Here is a 24,906-nt window from a genome sequence, read left to right as displayed (position 1 = left end):
GTTGGTAAATACTTGTGAGGTAAGGGAATCAGAGTTATCGGGGGTCGATGGGGAATGTGGAATGAGAAACACAAACAGATCAGGAATGATTTTATTGAATGGCGGAGCAGGCTTGAGGGACCAAATGGCCCACTTTTGCTCCTAGTCCGTATGTTCATATTTTTTGCACTTCCATTCTGAAATTCATCATAATTAATGATTGAAGTTTGATTTGGTAGTGAAATTGATTGACAGTTTTTCACATTTGTTACTGAGTCATATTCCAAGGATGAAAGATCGGCTGCACTCAACCTTCAGTGGTTTAAAAACAAATCATGTGGACTATGATGATATTATGCAATTGATATGGTTATGCCCTAAGGGGACTATTGTAAAATTCAGTTCTTTGCTACCTGGTGTCAGTATGTCTGGAGAGAATACAGCACAGATGCTAGGCAAGCAGGATAATTACCCATTTTAACCAGGTAGTGTTTACCTAGGGGAGAGCTGATGAACTTTTGTTTATAAAAGAAAATATCCCTTGGGGGTTTTTTTGATTAAAGAAATGGAAGGTAGGATTAGAAATGCAGGACCGTGTGTAAGATGGTTAATTGGACAAGCTAGGTATGTAACAGAGAGAGAAAAACAGCTCTCTGTTCAGTTTCTGGCTAGGGTTGTTTAAAGACAAAAGCAGCGCTGCTGCCTTATAGCGTCAGGGTCCCAGGTTCAATTCCAGCCTCATGTAACTGTCTAAGTGGAGTTTGCATATTCTCTCTGTGTCTGCGTGCGTTTCCTCTGGGTCCAAAGATGTGCGGGTTAGGTTGATTGGCTATGGTATATTGTCCCATAGTGTCAGGGGGATGAGTAAGGTAAATGCATGGGGTTACGGGGATAACGCCTGAGTGGGATGGTTGTTGGTGTGGGTTCAATGGACTGAATGGCCTCCTTCTGCACTATGATTCTATCAGCTGCTCTGAAAATCAAAACTTCTCTGAAAGCTTCAAGATTGTTAACTCTATTTACATCGAGTGAGCCTGAGGTTGCTAACTGTATTTAAAATTGCATTTTAGCCAAGGAGGAATGTTACTTATTTGGAACTGAAATAGTGATACATTAGAAATAGGATTTCTTTTAACTTGTAATGTTTTTTCAACTGTTTAAACTTCAGCTGCTTCATTTTGGTGGAGCTACATCTAAACTGTGATATGACTTGTTTATTTTGCAAAAAGATCCCTAATTTGTCAGTAGAACAGTGAAGCATCCTAATCAGCAAATCCCATTTAAATCAAAAACTGAAAATTCTTGGTCTAGTCTGGCTTTGTAAGAATTATTGGGATAACAAGATTAAAATGGGTTTCCAATTCACTGCACCTCAAATGAATCAATACTTCTATGTCCACTGCAGTTGTGTCACTTTGATTCCAAATCATCTGTTATTTTTGTAATGGTGAAAACAGAAGCTCAACAGGATTTTCTCAAAGAAAACTGCTGTGTCCCCCTGTTGCGGAGAGCTGGCGCAACTGTGCCTTCAATGCAACTGTGATCTGTGATAACGCATGATCCGATAGCTGCAATATTTACTTTGGAATTCCGTCAGTCAGAAAGTTGGCAAGGACAGACAGAAGCATTTTTTGCCAGCTGCAGACAATTAACAACAGCATTTAGAATTTGCCGTAATAAGGGACTGATTAAGTCAAGAAATGCGGCAGCTTGGGAAACTGCTTCTTCTGCGGATTTGCAGAAATCCAGAGTTATTATTGGAAAAGCCTCCAGTTGGAGAGCACCTCTGCTGAGGGGGTTCTCCCCCGACTGCATTTGACGAACCTTAGCAACACTTCAAAATAGAATCCAGCCGAGATCAATTTTGTCTCTCAAAAACCTATGTATTTTTAAACTGTCGATTGAGGAACGCCCTTTCAATCATCCAGGCCTATTCTTAAAACAGTTCTGTGTTCTTTTTCATCTGCAAACAAAAAGACCTACAAGGTTACTTGCGCCCCCAAATGTGAAATAAATCAAACTACTCGGTACCGATTGAACTTTTATACTCTAAATTATTCAGCGCTGATGGATTGTCTTCCTTTTGCTTTATATTTGCATGATGTTAGCAGCTGCAAATCACCGTGCTCTCTAATGCATTCGACCATCTCTGGTTATTTACAATCCCCCGTGTGATTCCCAACTACATTTGCAGCTATTTTCTACTGAGGACGTTCATCCACATCAAGATATGAAGAGACACTTGAGAAATTCAATTCTTCACAGAGTCTAAACTATTCTTTCGGCGTCTGCATTTTTCCAGTCCATGCATTGGGCAGAATTTAATGCTTTTGCCTCAGACCTGTTTGGAGGTGGGTGGGGTATTAAATTGAGAGAGGTTAGGTGGTGAATTTGGACCCTGGTCCCTACTTGCCTTGATTCATATTAAGGCTGTACAGAGAAAGGCTCACTCTGCCTGTAATGGAGGCCCTTTACATGGGCAGTTTGAGAATCATAGCGATATACAGCACAGAAACAGGCCATTCGGCCCAACTTGTCCATGCTGACCCACATTTTACTTTGGGAGATGGAGGGTGATTAAGGAAAAACGGCTGTTCCCTCAGGTTCTGATCAATAGTAGTAAATTGCTTAGTGTGATCGCTTCTATATCCTCTGTTTTGTCTTTAAGCATACTGTCAGTGGGTCACTCCTAAGATTATTTAGAGTAACAGACAGCACAAAAACAGGCCCTTTGGCCCAACTTGTCCATGCCAACCAAGTTTCCTCAACTGAACTAGCCTCATTTGCCTGTGTTTGGCACATATCCCTTTAAACCTTTCCCAATCCATGTATCCGTCCAAATGTCTTTTAAATGTTGTAATTGTACCCATCTCTACCACCTCCTCTGGCAGCTCATTCCAGCTAAGCACCACACTTTGTGTGGAAAAAAATTGCCCCTCAGGTCCCTCATGCCTGCTTAAGGGCACCATCCCACCAGCGCTGGCTGGTTGGTGGCGAAGGCACCACTTGGGAAACCCGAGAACCAAACATGCCATCAGACTCGCTGTGGCCTCCCAGGGGGCGTCTCTCATTCAAAGGCACTCGGTGACTGGCTGAGAGAGCTGGCATCAGGACAGTTGGCTGCATGAGCTTAGACCAAACTCACACCCATGGAGAGGCCAGCCCCCTCTCTGATGACCCCATCTCACCCTCACTCACCTGTGGCCTGGAACTCTGGGTGAATGTAGGACTCCCCCTGGGTACTTGCCAGCTGCTACCACCACTCATGTTCATGCTACCTGCAATGGACAATTGCTGCCTTTGGCCGGCAGCACTCTGGCGGAGTGGGGGGTGGGGGTGTGTGTGGGTTGTGAGGGGTGGAGAAGGGAGGGGGTGTGCGGGGTGGGGAAGGGAGGGGGGCATGGGTGGGGGGGTGGGGTGTGGGGGCTGGGTGAGGAGGGACTGTGGGATTACCCCGTGGTGCTTGGTCTCAGGTTGGGCCCACCACTGCTCACCCTTGTGACTGTCCAGCAATTAATTCCAGTGTGTCTTCCCTAGAGGAGATTATTTCGGGGCACCTGTTTCACCCCCCTCCCTCCCCCGCCTCCGTCATCAATTAAATACGTCCCAACATGTAATTAAATTGCATTTGGACTTATTAAGAAGTTTATTTCAAAATGATGTTAAGCTGTACTTCAGTGCAAGTTGCTTGTTTGACAAAGTGAGTCAAAGATTGCCATAAGGATGAAGATTTTACTTTTCTTCCTGGAACAGCTTGGCAGTTTCTATAAGTTACCCCCCGACTACCACTGCTCGCTGTTTTGTAATTCATGTTTGATTCAAATTATTCCGCCTATGACACATGCAGAAGCTTAAATGCAATTTTCACAGATTGTCTGAGGGCATAAGTCTTCACCTGCAATGCCAGGCACATATGTCAGCCACACAAACTTTGCATATTGATCTAAAGGAAAAGAAAGACTTGCACTGATATAACGCCTTTCGTGAGCACCAGACATCTCAAAATGCTTTATATCCAGCAGACACTGCTGTGAAGAGACAGCAACCATTTTGCCCATAGTAAAATCCCAGAACAGCAGCAACATAAGGATCAGATAATCTGTTTTTGTCATCTTAAGTGAGGGATAAGTATTGAGTCATCGAATCAAACAGTGCAGAAGAGGCCATTCGGCCCATTGAGTCTGCACCGACACGTTAGAAACACTTGAACTCCCAGCTAACCCCATCCGCCAACATTTGGCCCAGAGCCCTGAATTTTATGACATGCCAAGTGACCAGGACAATGGGGATAACAGCCCTGTTCTTTGTCCAGATAATGCTGTGGCTGAAACTTTCTGGCCGTTTCTGCTGGCAGGATCTTTCAGTCTTGCCAACGGCATCCCCTGCCATGGCAGAGAGTGCGAACGATGAGAAATGCCATTGACAGTGGCGGGACTGGAAGACCCTGTCACTAGCCAATGGCAGTTCACTACCTCTGCACTGAAATATGCCATAGGGAAATTCCACCCTTTTGTGTCCAATTGCGAGGGCAGATGGGGGCACAATTTAATGCTCAATGGCATAGAGAGTATCTTCAGCAGTGTAGCTTTCCCTCAGTACGGCACTGGAGTGCCAGTCTTGATTTTGATCCTTAAAGTCCTGGGATGGAACATCTAATTTTCCCATGTTCTAAAAGAAAAAGCAAAATACTTCTTCCTTCTTGAGCCTTGGTGTGATGAATTCTTTTTGGTGATTAACAGAATGGGAAAGAAGACAGCTCTACGAATGATAATGGCCACTGCGTGAAAGATTTAGGGTGGGATTTTATGGCCTTGCTTGTTCTGAAAACGTTCAAGGTCAACAGGCTTTTCCATGGTCTTCCCTTCGCCCGCTCTGATTCCCATGGTGGGTGGAATGGTAAAATTTCGGCCATGGTTTTCACCCCCATCCACAGACAATTTACACATGGAGAACGTCATTCTGTCAGTGCAGTCCCTTCAGTTGTGATTGTTTGGTCAAGACGAGAAACTCTTCACATGGAGTTGTGACTGTGAAATTTTCCTCACCATAATGTGAGTCAGTGGATTAACTTACCCTGCTGTCACCCTGCTGATTGTTTCGGCATCTAAAATTCTCATCTGCCCAATTTATTTCAGAATCATAGAATCCCTACAATGTAGAAGGAGGCCATTTGGCCCATCGAGCATGTACCAACAACAATCCCACCCATGCCCTATTGCCATTACCCCACCTTGCTAATCCACCTTGACGGTGAGGGGCAATTTTGCATGGCTTATCTGCACATCTTTGGAATGTGGGAGGAAACCGGAGCGCCTGGAGAAAACCCATGCAGACACAGGAAGAAGATGCAAACACCACACAGATAGTCCAAGGCTGGAATCAAACCCGGGTCCTTTGTGCTGTGAGGCAGCAGTGCTAACCATTGTTTCACGCTGCTGCGCTTTTCTAAGCATTGGCTCTCTATCAGTTATATCCACTTTATTTAATTTTATAGACAGTGCATTCGTCTCTGTGATTTCCTTGTAGAGTTGTAGTGATTTGTCAGCATGCTTATAATTTATCTTCAACATTAATTGCCCAGGTTACTCGAGTTATATGTTCATTTGATTCTGCTTTTACTTGCTATGTGACAAGGGGATTCTTAATGTAAACTGTCATCAAACAATTGTTCTATTGTTCAAGAATTGCTGTTTAACTATTACAGGATTCAGAATGGAATTTTTGGCACAATGCTAGAATTTTCAATAACTGACTACACATAGACCTTTGCAGCACAGAAACAGGCCCATGATGTTGTGTCGAACATGACGCCAAATTAAACTAATCCCTTCTGCCTACCCTTGGTCCATATCCCTCTATTCCTTGCATGTTCATGTGCTTATCTAAAAGCCCCTTAAAACAAAGGACGAACAATAAGGCAGTGAAGGACAAAGGGACCAACCCTCATGCACTGGCATCTGCATTAGCGCCTGATGGCACATGTTAGCAAAGTTAACTGTTTACATGTTCTGGTTACGATGGAGGTTTTGTACAACTGAATGTACCCACTATGAATTAGTTTTGTGTATGAAGTGTCTACTTAGAGTGAGGAGAAAACAAGAAAACGGTTCAAGGTTGACTGATATTTTCTCAACATTTCGAACATAATAACCAGGGAAGAGACAAGCAAATAGCTTTTCTGTGTTTTTTTTTAAATGGGGGACAAGAAATTCTGACCATCAGCTCTTTTGAGGTTGTGAAGACAGAGAGCAAGAAAGCAAGGGTAGTGGCTATGAAAAGGTTCTTTATGCAGATAAGGCAGTCATTGAAGCGAAGACCATTGCGTGCTTAAAGGAATTTCGATACATGTTTGAAGCAGTGCAAGATGCAAGACAGCAGTGTGGTGGAGTTCAGTTTTGGTTGCTGTAACTATAAGCGCAGCATCGATATGGTGTTCCGAAGGCACTGTAATTTTCTGCTGCTCTATCTTTGTTTGAGACTTTTTTGAGATGTGTTTTTCAAAAAATGTCATTTTGTTACTTAACTGAAGAGATGACTGGAGGTGACTATTTTTCGGGAGGGTATTCAAACTGTTGGGAGGGGTCTGCACTGAAAATAGTTGCGTCCTCAGAAACGTCAATCAACTATATATACGCAAACTGTTCCTGATAATGAGAGTTCTGTCACGTGAACATAAAATGACATAAAATTTCAAAGAACAGAATCAAGATGTGTAGCATTTCGATTCAACATATACTGAGACAGTTTTATTCTCTTCAAATGGCCGATGCTTACGAGAATCTTGGATCATTTCAAAAGAAATGATGCATTTAAAGACATGAAAATGGGTAATCTCTCACAGGCATCCTGCACACGCTCCCATTTGATAAACGATAAACGTCATGTACTGCCACAGGACGTAGCCTTAAGAAGTGAAAAGGCTGGAAATACAGAAGATTTGCATGTAAGAACAAGCTAGGCAGACTGTCTTCTTGCAGACTATCTTCTTGCAGACCTTTCATCAAATCCTCATTTAACATGTACATCAGCTCAAGATAACTCAGATTTTTTTTCGTGTTGAATGTTTGGGTTATCCTTACAAGCAATTCTCAGTGTAGATTTGCACCGTTTGGAGTTTCTGATCTCGCTATGCCGCACTGATTGTGGAAAGGGCTGGAGGAATAATTGAAAGTCAATTCAAGTCACGGTCCAGCGCAGGACTTTATCTTTCCAAAATCTGAGTGCAATCACGCTAAATTGAGATTGTCCAGCAGTGCTCCACACACAGGCAATCTGAGTAACAGGAACTTTGAACAGGAAAGTAGGGAGGTCAAAATAGGAGTGAAATACAGGTGTAAAGTTGTGTTTCTGAGTGTGGAACATACAGAGGGCATGAGCGGAATGACTGCAGGAATAGCACCAATACTCAGGAAGGAATTAGACCGTGAGAGCGAGAGATCAAAGAGTTGGTCTCTGGACGACAGGCTGGTGACATGCAGAGTCAAAATGGTTGACAGTGCTAATGATAGTGAAGAGGTTAAGGAGGGATAGTGGGGTATTGTCCAGTGATGTCAGTGACTTTCCCTGAGAGTGATTTTGAAGGGCTTCAGATGCTGTGAGATTGCTTCACAATTATTCAGCTATCATTTCACCGGTTTTGGACAAAAAAAAAGTAGTGCTAAAGATAAGACAATATTTGAGGAAAATAGAAGTTTTGAGAATAGGTGTTTTGAGAAGTGGTTAATGACAGCCATTTTACAGAAGTAGAGACTTGACATAGTAAGTCATGACATAGTTTGGTAAGTCAATGTCATATGAGTCAACAAATATATGCTTAAAAGTGGTAGTATTATTGAAAATAACAGGAAATTGTACTACTTGAGTTTGGTGAGACACCACATACATGGTCAGACAGCTTTCTCTGGTCGAGTTACATTGACAAGGTGGCAGTTCTCAAGTAAAATAGACATGCTCAGCATGTCAAATATCAGGAGACAATCTGTGTGAACTTGAAAACCTGCCTTTATCTCTAGCAATAACAGGATATTACAATTCCATCTTGTGCCTTCCACACTCACTGAATGCATGAAGAGGTCACCAACAGTAACAACTGCTGTTCATTTTTCATTTGTAGTAAGTCAGTCAGTCTGCCTCAAGCCCTGGAAAGTGCCAAAGCGTCCAGCTTAATATGGTTTTGGAATCAATGTATAAACTTTGTGCTCTTTAAGTCCTTTGAATGAGAAAGCCACAGCCTTGGATAGTTAAACACATTGAGGCTTTCACCACTCATACGTGCATTCCAAGGGCAGTTCCCGTAAAAACAATGATCTGAAAATGATCTTTCACTGGCTCACATTGCAAAGAAAGCACCTGAATAAGTGCAATTGTTGGAGCCTAACCTACATGAAGGCCAGAATAAAAGCTGGTTGAATGGGAAAAATTATGTTTGAAGATGATTCTTACCTGATTACTTGGTCTTGGATGGTCACTGGAAACAAGAATATGTTCTTTCACGTTCAGAGCAACCAACTGACAATTGCAGGAAACCTGCTTCCTAACAAACTCTGAACATATTTGCTCAAGAACTTTGCTGGAGTCAGCAATTATGTTAGTGTGCTGTAGAGAATACGTGGCAGATGCAATAACATGCTCTATTGAGGAATCATGTGCCTGAAGTAGATTATTCACCTTAAAGTACAGAATAGGAGTGATTTTTCAGAAGGCATAGTAATGTGAGCATGCTTAGCTGCATAGTGACATGGTCAAGATTACACTCAAAGTGCCAAGGTTAGAAGTGAATGTTGTCCTCATTTACTGCTATTGTAAATAGTATTCGAAGTTTCATTGTTTATACAAAGCCATTTTTACTGCATCTTCCACACTACACTTATGACTGGCTTGAAAGGGATCACTTGCCAAAGGTTAGACATTCACATCAGCTTATTATTTTCTACATCTTGAACAAAATGTTGTTTATTGTTCCTTTTCCAATCCATTTCTGAGATCAGACAGTGCATTGCATCCAACTGGGAGCCCTGAGGCGAGTTGAAGATTGGACCCCGGGCATTATTGAAATCTTTGGCGCAAGTCCCCAGATTCTGTTGTTCCTCCACTGGCAACTGAAGATTACAAATATTATGTCTGTAGCAGTTCAAAGTTACTCCCTGAAGGAGGTATTGGGCAATTAGTATTTCAGCACAGTTCTTTGCAAATGTTGCATAGACAGGCTGTTTCAATTTTAGCCCCTTTGCACGGTGAGAGTGGAAAATGAAGAGGGTTGAAAATTAGACCACGTCAACTTAAGGAGTCTCTCACTTCCCTGCAGATGCTACATCATCTTAACTGGCTTTCAGGTTGGCCAAGGCAACCATTCCAAGCACGCAGTATCCAACATTAAACTCAAAAATCATGGCCCAGTATTGTTATTGGTACTGAAACATGGAAACATAAAAACTAGAAACAGGAGGAGGCCATTTGGCCCTTAGAGCCTGCTCCGCCATTCATTATGATAATAGCTGATCATTAAAGTCAATATCCTAATCACCCCTTCCCATATCCCTTTAGCCCCAAAAACTATATTTATTCTTGAAATCAGGTGATATTTTGGCCTCAACTCTTTTCTGTGGGAGTGAATTCCACAGATTCACCACCTCTGGGTGAAGAAATTTAATAAGAAGTCTCACAACACCAGGTTAAAGTTCAACAGGTTTATTTGCTAGCACAAGCCACTAGCTTTCGAAGTGCTACTCCTTCGTCAGGTGAGTGGGATTTCAGTTCACAAACAGGGCGTATAAAGACACAAAATTAATTTACAAAATAATGGTTGGAATGCGAGTCTTTGCAGGTAATCAAGTCTTAAAGGTACAGACAATGTGAGTGGAGAGAGGGTTAAGCACAGGTTAAAGAGATGTGTATTGTCTCCAACCAGAACTGATAGCCAACTTCAGCACACATGAGGACGGCCTGAACCGGGATCTTGGATTCATGTCTATCTGTAACCTCCACAACTTGCAAAATCTCACTAACTGTCCTGGCTGCAGACAATACACATCTCTTTAACATGTACTTAACCCTCTCTCCACTCACATTGTCTGTAGCTTTAAGACTTGATGACCTGTAAAGACTCACATTCCGACCATTATTTTGTAAATTGAGTTTGTGTCTTGATATGCCCTGTTTGTGAACTGAAATCCCACTCTCCTGATGAGGGAGCACCGCTTTGAAAGCTAGTAGCTTTTGCTACCAAATAAGCTTGTTGGACTTTAACCTGGTGTTGTGAGACCTCTTACTATATTTACCCCAGTCCAACATCGGCATCTCCACAACATTCATCCTCAGCTTGGTTCTAAAAGATTTACCCCTTGTCCTCAAAGTATGACAGCTAGTTTTGGATTTTCCCACCATCAGGAGCATTCTTTCTGAATGTACCCTGTTTAACCCAGTTTTATAAGTTTCTGTGAGATCCACACTCAATCTTTGGAACTCCAATGAATATCACCCTAACTGACTTAATCTCCCCTCATCGAACAGACCTACCATCCTAGGGTTCAGCCTGGTAATTTTTGCTGCACTCCCTCGATAGCAAGGACATTCTTCCTCAGATAAGGATATTAAAACTGCATATAATACTGCAGGTGTGGCCTCACCAGCGGCCTATACAATTGCAATAAAACATCTGAGATGTGATACTAGTTGTTCAGGTCGGGTCCTACATTGTGTATGTTGGGAGGTAGTCCCTTTAAGGGAACGGGGCAAGTGAACCAGGATGTCAGGTGATCTGCCCAGGAACTGCCCTGAGAGGACAATTATGGTTTGGAGTGTGCAGCAAGTAAGATTGCAATAAAAATGTGTGTTCCCTTACTCCTGTCTGTGGTTACCCCTCAGTAATAAAGAATTTAATGCACTTCATGTAATCTGACAGCCAAATCATGGTAAGAGATGTCAACTGGCCAGAACAAAACTGATGGATGTTCTTTATTTTTAAAAGTTATATTTTTGTGGGAACACTTCATGGGCATCGAGGAAGTGGAGTATTCGTGCTAGTTTCTGTAAGGAATCCCTGGGCCTTTCCCAGTCCAAGGCTCCCACTGCGTGCTGGCAACAATTGTGGAAACCCTTCCCCAGCACTGAAGTTATGCGAAGGACCCCGGTCCTTAAGGCTATCATGTCGTTTCCCACCTGACACCCACCGGATTTGGGAGGGAGAGAATGAAGCAATATTTAAATGATAGCCAAGAGTTAAAATAACCAAACACTCCAATTCCCATAGGAATTTTGTCTATCGATCTCCAACACGCCCACCACAGTAGAAACCGAGGCTGAAATGCCAGTTGTCATTGGAAAATTGTTTTGCAGAGCGTGATGTTTATAATTGCCAACATTGATAAAAGTAGCCATGAAACAGGATCAGCGTATTCCAACACAACAATCACAAATACTCTGCCTGTTTTAAATGCTGATAAGTGTTGGGATTAGCATTTCATCCTACCACTTATCCATCAGAGCTTTAAAGATTATTTGGAAGAAGTAATTATCAGATAACTAGGGCAGGATTGATTTTGGGGAGATGATGGCCCAGTGGTAATGTCATGAGACTATTAACCCCAAAACTCAGCTAATGTTCGAATCTCGCCATGGCAGTTAGTGGAATTTGAATTCAATAACAAAAAAACACCTGGAACTAAGAATCTACTGATGATCATTGTCAATTGTCAGAAAAACTTATCTGGTTCAGTAAATGCCTTTTAAGGAAGGAAACCTGCCATCCTTCCCTGGTCTGGCCCATATGTGACTCCAGAGCCACAGTATTGTGGTTGACTCTCAGTTGCCTTCCAAGGGTAACTCGGGATGGGCCAGCAAGCGACACCTATGTCTCATGAATGAATACAAAGAAAATCATTTTATGGATACTAATCTGCAGAAAATGCACCTGACAAAACAGTATTTAAAAACACAAAAGGTGAATCATTTGGTTGAAGAAATTTGTAAGCAAATCTGCTTATCTCATATTTTTGGGATTTTGTTTCACATTTATGTTACAAAGTTAGATAAAATCAAATAAGTTTACAGCACAGAAAGAGGTTTTCAGCTCCTTATAACCTTAATATTTTCCTTTGTAAATTACCAGGCATAATCCCATTCTCTTTGCTCCCTCCCAAGACTCTTAATATTGACCCTTAGCAAATAACAACCTAATTCCTTTTTGAAAGATTCTATAAACTTGAAACAGGGAACCATATGAACTAATCAACTGTGTATAAAGATTTTTTTCCTAATTTCTTTCCATTAATTCTGTCACTGAAGGTGCACTGAAGTAATGTTTTTGCCTCATTTGTTAGTCTCCTCGCTTGTAAAGAATCTCAAAAAACATTTCAAACAAACTTAGTGCGCAGTCAAGCTATGGCCCAAGGAAGATCTAGCAAGTTTTTGTTGAAAATGTGACCGGTTTTCTGGAATTTTCTGTTCAAGAGGTTGTTTTTTGGACTGTTATGGATTGTTTTGGAATGCTGTGGATGGTCACAGCTGCTACGGTGGAAATTGTCACAGCTGTCAAAAAGTGAGCAGAGTTTTTGGGGCAGGTTGTTGGATGTGGATTAGCCTGAAGCCTCCTTAGTAAATGGAAATGCTTGATAAAAGATTTTTTTTTGGTTTTACAGTTGCAGAACAGCAACCAGGCAGGGAAATGCCTGAAGAAAGAGTTGCATAATTGTTGTGACATTGAGTTAACACAGTGTGAAGGAGTGACCTCCTTGCCTATGTTTTTTTGTGCTTATCCTTGGCCCTCTCACCAAATAGAAGAAAGGACCTCCAAGTATTTACCATATCATAAAGCTTCATAATCTGGACTTCCTCTGCAGTAAAGAGACCACAAGTCTTCCTGCACAAATGTAATCCCGCTCATCCCTGGGAGCATTGAGTGAATAAACACAGCACCTTTTTGTACTACCCCAAAACCCAAAGCAATGATCCACCCTGAGTTTAACAGATCTCTTGCGTGAGAGCAACTTACTATTCTTGCTTTACCTATTTTTGCCTGTTGCACAGAAGTGAGAATTCTCATTGCGTGAGATTTTCTGACCCTTCCCGCTCGCAGGATCTTCTGGCAGGTTCTCTGGTGGCATGGTCGGCAGGCAACCCAAACAGTTGTTGACTTAGGTGGGACCGCAACATCTTGCTGGTGACTAACGCTAGTCCTCTTTCACTGCCAAAAGATCTAGTTTGGGGAGGGGTTTGGGGATGTGGAAACACACAAGAAAATCCCCTTTTTAATGTTTGAAAGGCCATCTCTACTCTGCTGTCATTTCTTTTTTTCACTTGCGTATTTGTGCATCAAGATCCTTTGTAGATCTGAGAGCTGAATCTATTTTAATCTATTGCACAAGGCAGCCAATTTGAGCACAGCAAAGGCACCCAACAAACAGTAATAAGATAATGATCGTTGGTTCTATTGATTTGATTTATTATTATCATGTATTAGTTTACAGTGAAAAGTATTGTTTCTTGCGTGCTGTACAGCCAAAGCATACTGCACATAGAGAAGGAAATGAGAGACTGCCGAATGTAGTGTTACAGTCATAGCTAGGGTGTAGAGAAAGATCAACTTAATGCAAGGTAGGTCCATTCAAAAGTTTGACGGCAGCGAAGAAGAAGCTGTTCTTGAGTCAGTTGATATGTGACCTCAGACTTTTGGTTCAGGGATAAACAATGTACAGTGGAGAAATTAGATATAGCCCTTGGAGTTAAAGGAATCAGGGAAGTGGAGGGAAGGCAGGATCAGGAAATTGATTTTGATGATCAGCCATGATCAATGTGAATGGTGGAGCAGGCTCAAAGGGCTAAATGACCTACTCCTGCTTCGAGTCTCTGTGTTTCTAATTCCATTCCCCCTCTTTTCCAAAAAATTCCATGTTATTTTATTTGTTACTCCATTCTTAAAGTTACAAAGCCAACGCAGAGTGGAACTGGTGAGCCCTTCATCCATCCCCTTTACATGCTCCAAAAAAAACAATTCAAATTAGAATTGAATCCAATCCTTGGTCCTCATAAGAGAGGCAAACAAGATTCAAGCTGACAAGAAAAAGCATGGCACCTGATCTTGGGTTTGATCTTAGCCAATACACTGAAAATGTGACCATTGCCAGGTGAGCATTGACTCTCCTGGGAACTTTCAGATCCACTGAAGGAGGTTTAAATTTTCATCTCATCCAACTGCTGATGCTGTAGCATTCCCTCGGTGCTACACTGCTGTGGGAGCTGAAATTTTCTTCCAATCTCTGAAGGGGGCCCGAACCCACAGTCATCTTATTCCTAGTGTCTATTTGTTTTTACAGAGCTCCAGATGCAGTTTGTCATTGTGACAAAGTGTGAAGAATGGGTCTTTATTCAAAGACTTTGATGATAGAATAATTATGCTGGTGTAATAGCCCCTTGCTGAGTTGTAATTTTTTTCTTGATGTGCTTTTGCTGTTTTTTTAAAAAAAGTTAACCCAATTATTTATTATGGCTCCAGTTACTGGCTGCAGTGTTGCAGAACACTTTTTTTTTCAATTTGGCATGTATGGTTTTTATTATCCGCGTTTGTCTCCATTATTATCGCCCACATGAATGGCCAACAGAATTGCACATTTACATCTCATCTAAAAGCTGTTAGATCTCATGCTGCAGTGTGTTCATTGCTGCATTAACTGTGCTTCCCCATGTGCTGCTTGAAATATTAGCTTCTGCCTGAGAGATTGAACATATTATTAATGAAGGCTGTGAAGGACAGTAGCGCAGTCTTGTTCTGTAACTTCTTTTTTGCAGATACCTAGGAGGAGCTTCATGGTGGCACTGTGGTTAGCATTGCTGCCTCACAGCACCAGGGACCCAGGTTTGGGCCACTGTCTGCACACCCTCCCCGTGTCTATGTAGGTTTCCTCCGGGTGCTCCAGTTTCCTCCCACAGTCTGGCGCTGGTTAGGTGCATTGGCCATGCTAAATTCTCCCTCAGTGTACCTGAAAAGGCACCGGAGTGTGGGATCTAGGGGATTTACACAATATAATGTTAATGTAAGTCTGCTTGTGGCATTAATAAATGAGCTTTAACTGTTGATTATGGAGCGAATATTTGTGTGTAGCGGAAATTACAGAATCCTTACAGTGTAGGATGAGGCCATTCGTAGAATGCCTACAGTGTAGAAAGAGGCCATTTGGCCCATCGAGTCTGCATCAAACACAATCCCATCCAGCCTCTATTTCCATAACCCCTCATATTTACCCTGCTAGTCCCCTTGACACTAGAGCCAATTTAGCATGGCCAATCAACCTAACCATCTATGTACTGTGGGAAGAAACCAGAACGCATAGAGGAAACTCACGCTGATGCAGGGAGAATGTGCGAACTCCATACAGGCAGTGACCCAAGCTGGGAATCGAACCTAGGTCCTTGACACTGTGAGGCAGTAGTGCTAATTACTGTGTCACTGTGCTGCCCCACAGCCCATCATTCCCGCATCAACTCTCAAAATGAACATTTCACCCAGAGCCATTCTTCCAAATAATCGTCTAATTCTCTCCTTAATGTCTCGTTTGAACCTACCTCCACCACAGTGTCAGGCCATGCATTCCAGGTCCTGTTCATTCGCGATGTGAACATTTTTTTCTCAGATTGCTTTTCCTTCTTTCACCAACAACCTGAAATCTGTGCCCTCTGCTTTTTCCAGCTTCCTGCCAATTGCAACAGTTCCCTCCTACCCAGACCCCATCAGGGTTTGGAATCCTTCTATCAAAGTTTCTCTCAGTCCTCTTGTTCTCCAAAGAAAAGATACCCAAATCCTCCAACTTATCTTCATAACTGCAGTTTCTCACAACCAGATATAATGTGGAGATGCTGGCATTGGACTGCAGAGGGCACAGTAAGAAGTCTCACACACCAGGTTAAAGTCCAACAGATATATTTGGTAACACAAGCTTTTGGAGCACTGCTCCTTCAAGGAGCAATGTTCCAAAAAGCTCATGCTACCAAATAAACCTGTTGGACTTTAATCTGGTGTTGTGAGACTTCCTACTATAACCAGATAAATACACACAGTGCCATTGGAGAAGGAGTTCCAGAATTTTGACCCGGTGATAGTAAAAGAATAGTTATTTGGTTCCGACTCAGGATGGTTTGTGGCTTGTGCGGGGGGGGGGGGGGGGGGGCGCGGGGGAGGGAGGGGGGAATTTGCAGGTGGTGACGTTCTTATGTACCCACTGCACATTCTAGATGGCAAGCTTGGAAGGTACTGTTTAGAGTCTGGGTGAGTTGTTGCAGTGCATCTTGTAGACAGTACAAGTTGCTCCCAAGATATGTCAGTTGTGGAGGGAGTGAATACTGAAGGTGGGGTGTCAATCAAGTGGTCTGTTTTGCACTGAATGGATCAGGCTCCTGCAGTATTGTTGGAAGTGCCCTCATCCAGGCAAGTGGAGAATATTCCATCGCACTTGTGCCTTGTAAATGGTGGACAGGCTTTGGGGAGTCAGGAGGTGAAACTACTCTCCAGACAATTATGGACCAACTATCAATTTTTACAAGTCAGTTGAAGGAAAACCGTGACATGTCAGGAGCCGATTCCATTATTATTCATTTTAGAATCACAGAATCCCAACAGTGCGGAAGGAGGCCTTTCAGCCCATTGGGTCTGCACTGACTACAATCCCACCTAGGCCCGATCCCCGCAACTCCACATATTTACCCTGATAATCCCCCTGACACGAGGGTCAATTTAGCAACACCAATCAACCTAACCCGCACATCTTTGGATTGTGGGAGGAAACCAGAGCACCTGGAGGAAACCCATGCAGACACAGGGAGAATATGCAAACGCCACACAGACAGTGACCCGAGGCCGGAATTGAAGCCAGGTCCTTGGTGTTGTGAGGCAGCAGTGCTAACCACTGTGCCGCCCAGTATTATGTTAAAGTTGCATTTCACTGCCATGTGTGCATTCCAAATTCTTTGCATTTTACTACTTCATTTGGGGGGGTATAATTCGCATTTGCCCTGACACATGACAATCTGTGTCTGCATGATGGTATTCAGTTGAGTGCTCCCACAGAATAGAATCATGGAGTCCCTACAGTGCAGAAAGAGGCCATTCAGCCCATTGAGCCTATACCAACAGCAATCCCACCCAGTCACTATCCCCATAACCCCCCACATTAACCCTGTTAGTCCCCCTGATGCCAGGTGGGATTTTCTGGCCTTGCTCACCCCAAAGCCGGACAATCCTGCCTGAGGTCAATGAACCCTTCCATGGTCCGTCTCTCCGATCCCTGTGGCGGATGGAACGGTAAAATTCGCCCCTAAGGGGCAATTTAGCATGGCCAATCAATCTAACCCACTCAAGTTTGCACTGTGGGAGGAAACTGGAGCACCTAGAGGAAACCCACGCAGACATGGGGAGAATGTGCAAATTCCCAAGTCACCCAAGCCTGGAATTGAACCCGGGTTGCTGGCGCTGTGAGGCAGCAGTGCCAACCACTGTGCCACTATAACTTAAAGCCTGATTTTCTGGGAGGGAGGCATGTACTCAGTAAATACGATATCTATAGCTGATGTTATGGGGCAAACCTTGAATTTCTTTTGGATCTAATCTAATTCTATTTAATTTTTCCCATCTCCAAGCCGTTACGCCTTTTAATCAGAAAAAGTTTTTGCAGAAAATGATCATCCGGTGCAGCTTTAATTGCAGCTTAACGTCCTGGGCAGATGTTTGCTGCCACAGTGAATTTATCTTTAAAATATCATGCAGGACTCAAGGTAAAATTACCTGTAATTTCCGAATTTTATTCTGCCTTGATGCTCAATGTTAGACTAGCTGCACCTGCGCAGCCAATGTAATCTCAAAGCAGACTGAATGAAAAAGGCTTGATATTATCTTATTAAAAATGAACAGTATTCACTGCAGCAGCCAAACTTGCTGCAATGCAAATTTATACCCAACAGGGATAATCATTGATGAGGCTGACATTAAGATGAAATGCAGAAGGAAATGACAGGCAGTCATAATTCAAAAGCCTTGTCACATCATGCTCAGAATGATGTAATTCTATGATTAGTGATAGGTTTCAGCAGTGACAATGAGTGCAAAGGGGAATAATGCGACCATTCATCTTCTTGAGACTCTTAGTAGTTCCCTTTTAATAAAAACAAGTTCAAACATATCAGACAGAGAACATTAAATGCTATTGAGTTGCTTTCGTGTGGCCTTGCCCATCTGTTGCATAAAAATGCACAAGGAAATGTCAAAGTGTTTTCTAAGTTGGACTCTGGAATTTAGACCAGCTCTCAGATTCTTATAAATAACCTCAAAATTGTTTCTGAAATGTAAAAGGCTTTTTTTTTCCCTCCGTGCCTGCTTCATGGAGGAAATTGCAATGCTGGGAATGTCCATGACTTATAGCAATGCTTTCTTCTTTCAAGTATAATTCTTATCGTAAGTGTTCAGTTTTAATGATGGTGTCAAATGATTCTTCGATCGGGAGGGTTCACGTGCTAAGTCACCTCAGAAGAAGAAGCATCTATATTGCTTTCAGGGTCTTGCATGTCTACATCATCTGTCAGGCACATGTTTGTAAAGCAGTGGTAAATATTTCCAGGCCACATGGCATGCTAATTGGCTTAAAGCTTCTAGCAATGAATCAAAAACACACAATATTGAGTCTAAAAAACCCATTCCAAATTTCTTTTAGAACATAGAACCCTACAGTGCAGAAAGAGGCCCTTCGGCCCATCGAGTCTGCACCGAACACAATCTCACCCGGGCCCTACCCCCATAATCCCTACATATTACACCCACTAATCCCTCTAACCTACACATCCCTAGACACTGAGGGGCAATTTCTTAGCGTGGCCAATCAACCTAACCCTGCACATCTTTGGAATGTGGGAGGAAACCCATGCAGACACGAGGAGAATGTGCAAACTCCACACAGACAGTGACCCGAGCATCGAACCCAGGACCCTGGAGCTGTGAAGCAACAGTGCTAACCACTGTGCTACCATGCCGCTTCAAGCTTTTGTTCATTAAGAAATTTATTTATTTACTAGTCACAAGTAGACTTACATTCATTCTGCTCTGAAGTTACTGTGAAAATTCCCTTGTCACCTCACTATGGTGTCTGTTTGGATACACTGAAGGAGAATTTAGTATGGTTAATTCACCTGTTATCAAACTGGCTCCTCCAAACTACAACTAAAATTTCTAACAGGATTAAAGAGTGGCATGGAGTCAGAGTCTTTAGCACTGCTGTCTCACAGCACCAGGGACCTTGGTGAGATTCTGGCCTTGGCTTACTGTCTGTCTGTATCCTTGTGCCGGTTTCCTCCGGGTGCTCTGGTTTCCTCTCTCAGTCCAAAGGTATGCAGGTTAGGTGGGTTGGCCATGTTCAATTGCTCCTTAGTGTCTCAAAATGTGTAGTTTAAATGGATTAGCTACATATGGGGTTACAGGGATAGGGGTGGGGAGAGGGCTTGGGTAAAATACTCTGTCAGAGAGTCGTTGCAGATTTGATGGGCCAAATGGCCTCCTGCTGCACTGCAGTGATTCCATGGGATTCAGAAAAATGTTCTGTGCTTCAATTCTTGACAGTGTGCATCTACGCTATCAAATGATTGTTTGAATGCACGACACCTCTGCACTTATGATCCTTCATAAGATGGGCCCCAATGAAAGGGTTGAACTGAGTGGCAGAATGGTTGATTTTTGTGCCTTAAAAATAGCCTCCCTTGAAAGTGAGTACAAGAATGGGGAGTATAGCAGAAGGGAGAACTCTGAAAATTGAAATGACTTCCCCGAATTTGTAGAAACTCAATGCAGAAAGTAGGGAGGTGGTCGGATTATAAAACATTTTTGTCTTTTGTTCACTACCAGACATTTGGAAAGTCTGCACGAACCCTGTCAAAACAGTGCTATGACCTTAAAGCTACACTATGATTATAGAAGGTTAAAATATTTATATTGTTTGCACTTGTGAAATAAAATCAATGAGTTTTCTGATTCACCTTGAAAAATGCCTTGAGGGATCTAGTTTGCTTTAAAGTGTTAATTGAATAGCTTAGTTTTTTTAGATATTTCTATTGGAATTGAACACTGCTCGAAGGTACTATAATAAGCTTGTGTTTGGAGGAATGCAACTTTGAGTGAGAATTCCCCTTGGATGCCAAGCATTGCTATCAATTAAAAATAGAACCATATGTTGCATCAGTGAGTACTTTATGCATTATAATTTTCAAATCATTTTCAAAAAATTAGTCTAAGATGTTCACAGCACAGTAAGCAGAAATAGTGATAGCCATGTTCTATTGGTTTTCAAAGATGCACACCACTCATTCCTCTTCAATTTGGTCATTATTTTGAGTTTGAAGCCTCATTCATGAATCTCTGCCAAATCTGAATCGAAACATTCAGTCGCTGTGATCTTATTCCATTGCTGGCTTCCATCTCTGTTTCAGTGAGTCCCGTTTCCACTTCCATTGTACTGAATTATCTGCAGGTCAGAGTTTTCATACTCAGTGCTTGAAAAAACAAAATTGGAATCAATCAGCAGCAACATGGAATCAAAAGATGTCTGACTTCTTCATATCTTAAATCAGTTAGCTGTGCCTTACATCCTGAGGTTTCGAGTGGAGGGGCTGATTCCAGGGATGGTGGAATGGACGTGTGATTTCATCGGTTAGGAATGTGTTTGCTGGAGTTCAGAAGAATGGGGGCGGGGGGGGGATCTCATTGAAACCCACAAAATCCTAACAGGACTAGACAGCATAGATACAAGAAGGATGTTCCCAATGATGGTGGCAACTAGAACCAGTAGGTACAGTCTGAGTATACAAGGCAGACGGTTTAGGTTGCAGAAAGAAGACGTTTCTTCATCCAGAGAGTTGTCAGCCTGTGGAATTCACTACCACAGAATGTAGTTGAGGCCAAAACATGGAATGTTTTCAAGAAGGAGTTAGATATAGTCCATGAGGCGAAGGGGATCAAAGGATATGAGGGGAAGGTAGAATTAGGCTATTGAATTGATCAAAATGAATGGTGGAGTAAGCTCGAAGAGCCCAATAGCCCCCTCCTCCTCCCATTTTCTGCGTTTCTAACTGCCTTGTGAGCCTTTGCTATGTACTTTGTTATATAGTGCAAAGTGACTTTGGTAAAAGTTCCTTCTCAGGGTGACGTAATGCTGTTCCCACAATGAAATGTCAGGAACCCTGAGACCATACATTGAAATATCATTAGCACGCTCCCCCTTTGTATTATCCCCCCCCACTTTAGGAATTACCGCTCTCCCCTCACAGGACGTGATGAATGGGGATCTGGTGAACCATCCCCGCCAGGGGCCCGCGGGGAGTAAAGAGTCATGTTCAGGTAGTAAGTACTCTGGCATTGCCCCCAGTTCCCCCCGATACTTCTCCCTGGCACTGCAGTGCCAGGGGACACGGCTGGGGAGAGTACCGAATGGGGGGGTGAGAGTCCCCTACACAGGGGACAGTGGGGTGGGTGGGGAGGGGAGTAACCCATGAAATATTGGTGATTCTTTTTTGACTTTTATTCTTTTCACTTCGGGGCGACCTTTTAAAAAGGGTGTTGCAATATGTCAGCGTCTGAGGTTACTGCCAGAACAGTTCATTCAGAGCCACCCCTTCCAGTGTGACATCGTGGGATCTGCCTCCAGGGTTTATTTTGACAACATGTTCAAAAAAGAAAATAAGGCAGGAGAAGCCTGCTGGTGGGCTACGCACCACTTATCCTGCCTGACTTGACACATTGTGTATATCTTTTTGATATCGGCCACTGCAGTTAGCTTTCCCCTCAGATTTCACTTTGCCCTGCAATGGTTCGACTTTGTTTCCTCCTCACCTTCTGAAGATGATGCACTGTTACAAATGAAAGAGCTGGAGAGAATGACGACCTCCTTGCCATTTCTTTCAATTTCTGGACTCTGCAGTTCGAGTCAGCCCTGTCTCAGCAAACACTGTCGTATTTCCAAATGCTTAGTGTGTTCTAATGATTTAATCAAACTGTGCCCGTAGCAATGTTAAAGATGTTCAAAAGCACAGCTGTCATTCAATATTAATGGAAGTTGCACAAAATAATCAATACTTATTTTCCAGAAAATCTTGATGAGGTGAGAAAACATCAATGTCAATTTCACATTCTGTTTGCAATTGAATTTCTAAAATTTTAATTTTAACTCAATGTCCCCTTTTCTCTTTCTCCCCATGACTACGATGCTGGGGTGGGCAGACTTGCCCACATTCTTTACTTGCATCACACTTGGCTGATCACCAAGCGCTACTCAAGAACAGTTAATCGAGATTTCCCATTCTCGGTCTCGTTCCATTACGATCTATTCCCCCCCCCCCCCCCCCCCCGTTGTCCAATTCATTTTTCTGCTCCTCACATCAGCAAAACTGAGGTTTTGCAAGATCGTATAATCCCTACCATGCAGAAGGAGGCCATTCAACCCATCGAGTGTGTACCGGCTCTCTGATAGAGCATCTTACCGAAGCCCTAATCCCATGTATTTATGCTACATATTATCTTAGAATCATAGAACCCTACAGTGCAGAAAGAGGCCTTTCAGCCCATCAACATTGTGCACCGAACACAATCCCATCCAGACCCTACCCCCATATCCCTCCATACTTTATCCACTAACCTACACACCTCAGGACACAAAGGGGCAATTTTTAGCATGGCCAATCAACCTAACCTGCACATCATTGGACTGTGGGAGGAAACCGGAGTACCCGGAAGAAACCCAGGTACTGCTACCGGAAATACTGCTACCATATCTTGAGACACTAAAGGGAAATTTAGCATGCCAATCCACCTAACCTGCATATCTCTGGGAGGAAATCGGAGCACCCGGAGGAGATACAGGGAGAATGGGCAAACTCCACACAGTCACCCGAGGCTGGAATTGAACCCACGTCGCTTGTGCTGTGAGGCAGCAGTGCTAGCCACTGTGCTATCATACTGCCCTGATATCGAATACTGAATCTCATTGTTGTTGAATGGTCCTCCAAAGCTGATAGCTCCTCAGCCACTAACAATTATAAAGGAAATATTGGAATTGGTGGCAAGCAATGTTTTTTTTCTGCACTTCCTCCTTTTATGAAAGTGGCATCAAAATATGCTTCTGGGCAGATAGTAATATATCCCTGAGGTCCAAGAAATTGAAGTTGCTTTTACATTACTAAGTATGTCTGACATTAACAAGTATGAAACTTCTATCAAAGCTACTGAGAATTGTGGTGAATATACATTATCCAGGTCTGCACAATCTTAATTTCAATTTGCCAGTGTATGAAATGGTCTCTAGGTTTACTGTGCATTAACATCTTCTATCCTTCTCCAGTGTCTGAAGTCTTCACTTCGGTGGAGTTGCATAGCTTAGACACTGCTTGGATTTTTAAAAAATAAATGGTCTCACCCGCATTTCCTGAGCTTGACTAATTCTCACCTCCACCTTCGTATTTTTTTGGTTAAACTGTGAAAAGCACCCAGCATTGCAATAATAGCTTTTGTCCATCAAATTAGGTTTGGGTCCATTGAGAGTATTTTTCATTCTATAATCTGAGAATGGAGTGTTTGTAGTTACAGATAGGTCAGTGGTAGTGGGTGCAAATGGACAGAATGAAAAAAACGATAATTGCACGACATGAAAGAGCGATTTCTTTTTCCCCTACAGGGAATAGTAACTGGTGTACTAAATAAGTCTGGTGAACATTGATACAAAAATGCAATAAGATTGAGCTTTGAATGGGAAAGCATTCCTCTGAGGAACCTCCCCCACCCCCAACTTTCAGATTTGTCCCTTTTATAGCACGGAAAAGACTTGGCTATGACTTGCAAATGGAACTTGAACATATTTCAGAAGTCTAAGAGTAATTAGTGCTAAGATCTCGCTATTATTCATTGCACATGAAATTGTTATTCTGATTTTAAATGTGTTCTTTCGAACATTCGATACAATGCGTAAAGTGCCTATGACAACTGGCAGCCTGGAATCCTTGTCAGCAATGAACAGAATCTTCGCTGTCAACCATCACTTAAGCATTAATGAGATCTGTAGATTAATCTCTTAGATTCTAGAAAGCCTTGTGTGGTACTTGTTGCACAACTGTAATGTCAGTGTGAAATAGTTTTATTTGTACTACTGGTGCGCTATACTCTAATCTGGAGGCGTGTTAATTGTGCTCAATTTTGGAATTATGTCAAGATCTAACTCTGTATTTTCACAAATTGAGCTCAATTGCCCTTTGAATTTTGGACTCGTGTTGAATTTCACATACCACAAGATGCATTCAAAGTGCACTGTCAATTCAAAAGTCATGCAGTAGCCCGGGAACAGTGGAATTATCCAGACAACAAACATTAACTTGTGTATACCCCAATGTAGTACTATCTGACCCATGACATTCTTCTGTATTTGCTGATTATTTGCTCCACGGATGCCTGTAACTTTTCCAGGATCTGTATAAATGTGCAGTGCTTACTTGGCACAAGTACAATGCGAGTGGATTATTTAATTTTCCATTTCAAAAAATGTCAGTCAGACTTGGATAGGAACGATTGGGAAATCTTTAAAAGATAAGCTACTTAAATTTGTAATCTTAAATGAAACTGGAACTTAAATTACTCTCTGAAACCCTGTTATAAGATGTAAACAATGAATGTATTAATGTGACATCGTGGTTAGCACTGCTGCCTCTCAGCGCCGGGGATCTGGGCTCAATTCTGGCCTCGGGTGACTATCTGTGTTCGCATGTTCTCCCAGTGTTTGCATGGTTTCCTCCGGGTGTTTCGTTTCCTCCCGCAGTCCAAAAATGTGCAGGTAAGGTTGATTGGCCATGCTAAATTCCCCCTAGTTTCAGGGAGATTAATAGGGTAAATACGTAGGATTATGGGGATAAGGCCTGATGGAATTG

The 24,906-nt window shown here is 42.6% G+C and overlaps 1 protein-coding gene across 11 annotated transcripts in view; it reads left to right on the top strand.

Moving 5' to 3' along the window:
* Window positions 1-24,906, top strand: part of LOC145359914 (opioid-binding protein/cell adhesion molecule-like) — a 1,043,301-nt gene that overhangs the window by 58,060 nt on the left and 960,335 nt on the right. The window lies entirely within an intron of this gene.

Source organism: Carcharhinus amblyrhynchos, chromosome 29, assembly GCF_965287045.1.
Source record: "Carcharhinus amblyrhynchos chromosome 29, sCarAmb.v2.hapA, whole genome shotgun sequence".
NCBI lineage: Eukaryota > Metazoa > Chordata > Chondrichthyes > Carcharhiniformes > Carcharhinidae > Carcharhinus > Carcharhinus amblyrhynchos.
Note: the sequence above shows the minus strand (reverse complement) of the source record. Positions and strands in the feature narration are given on the sequence as shown.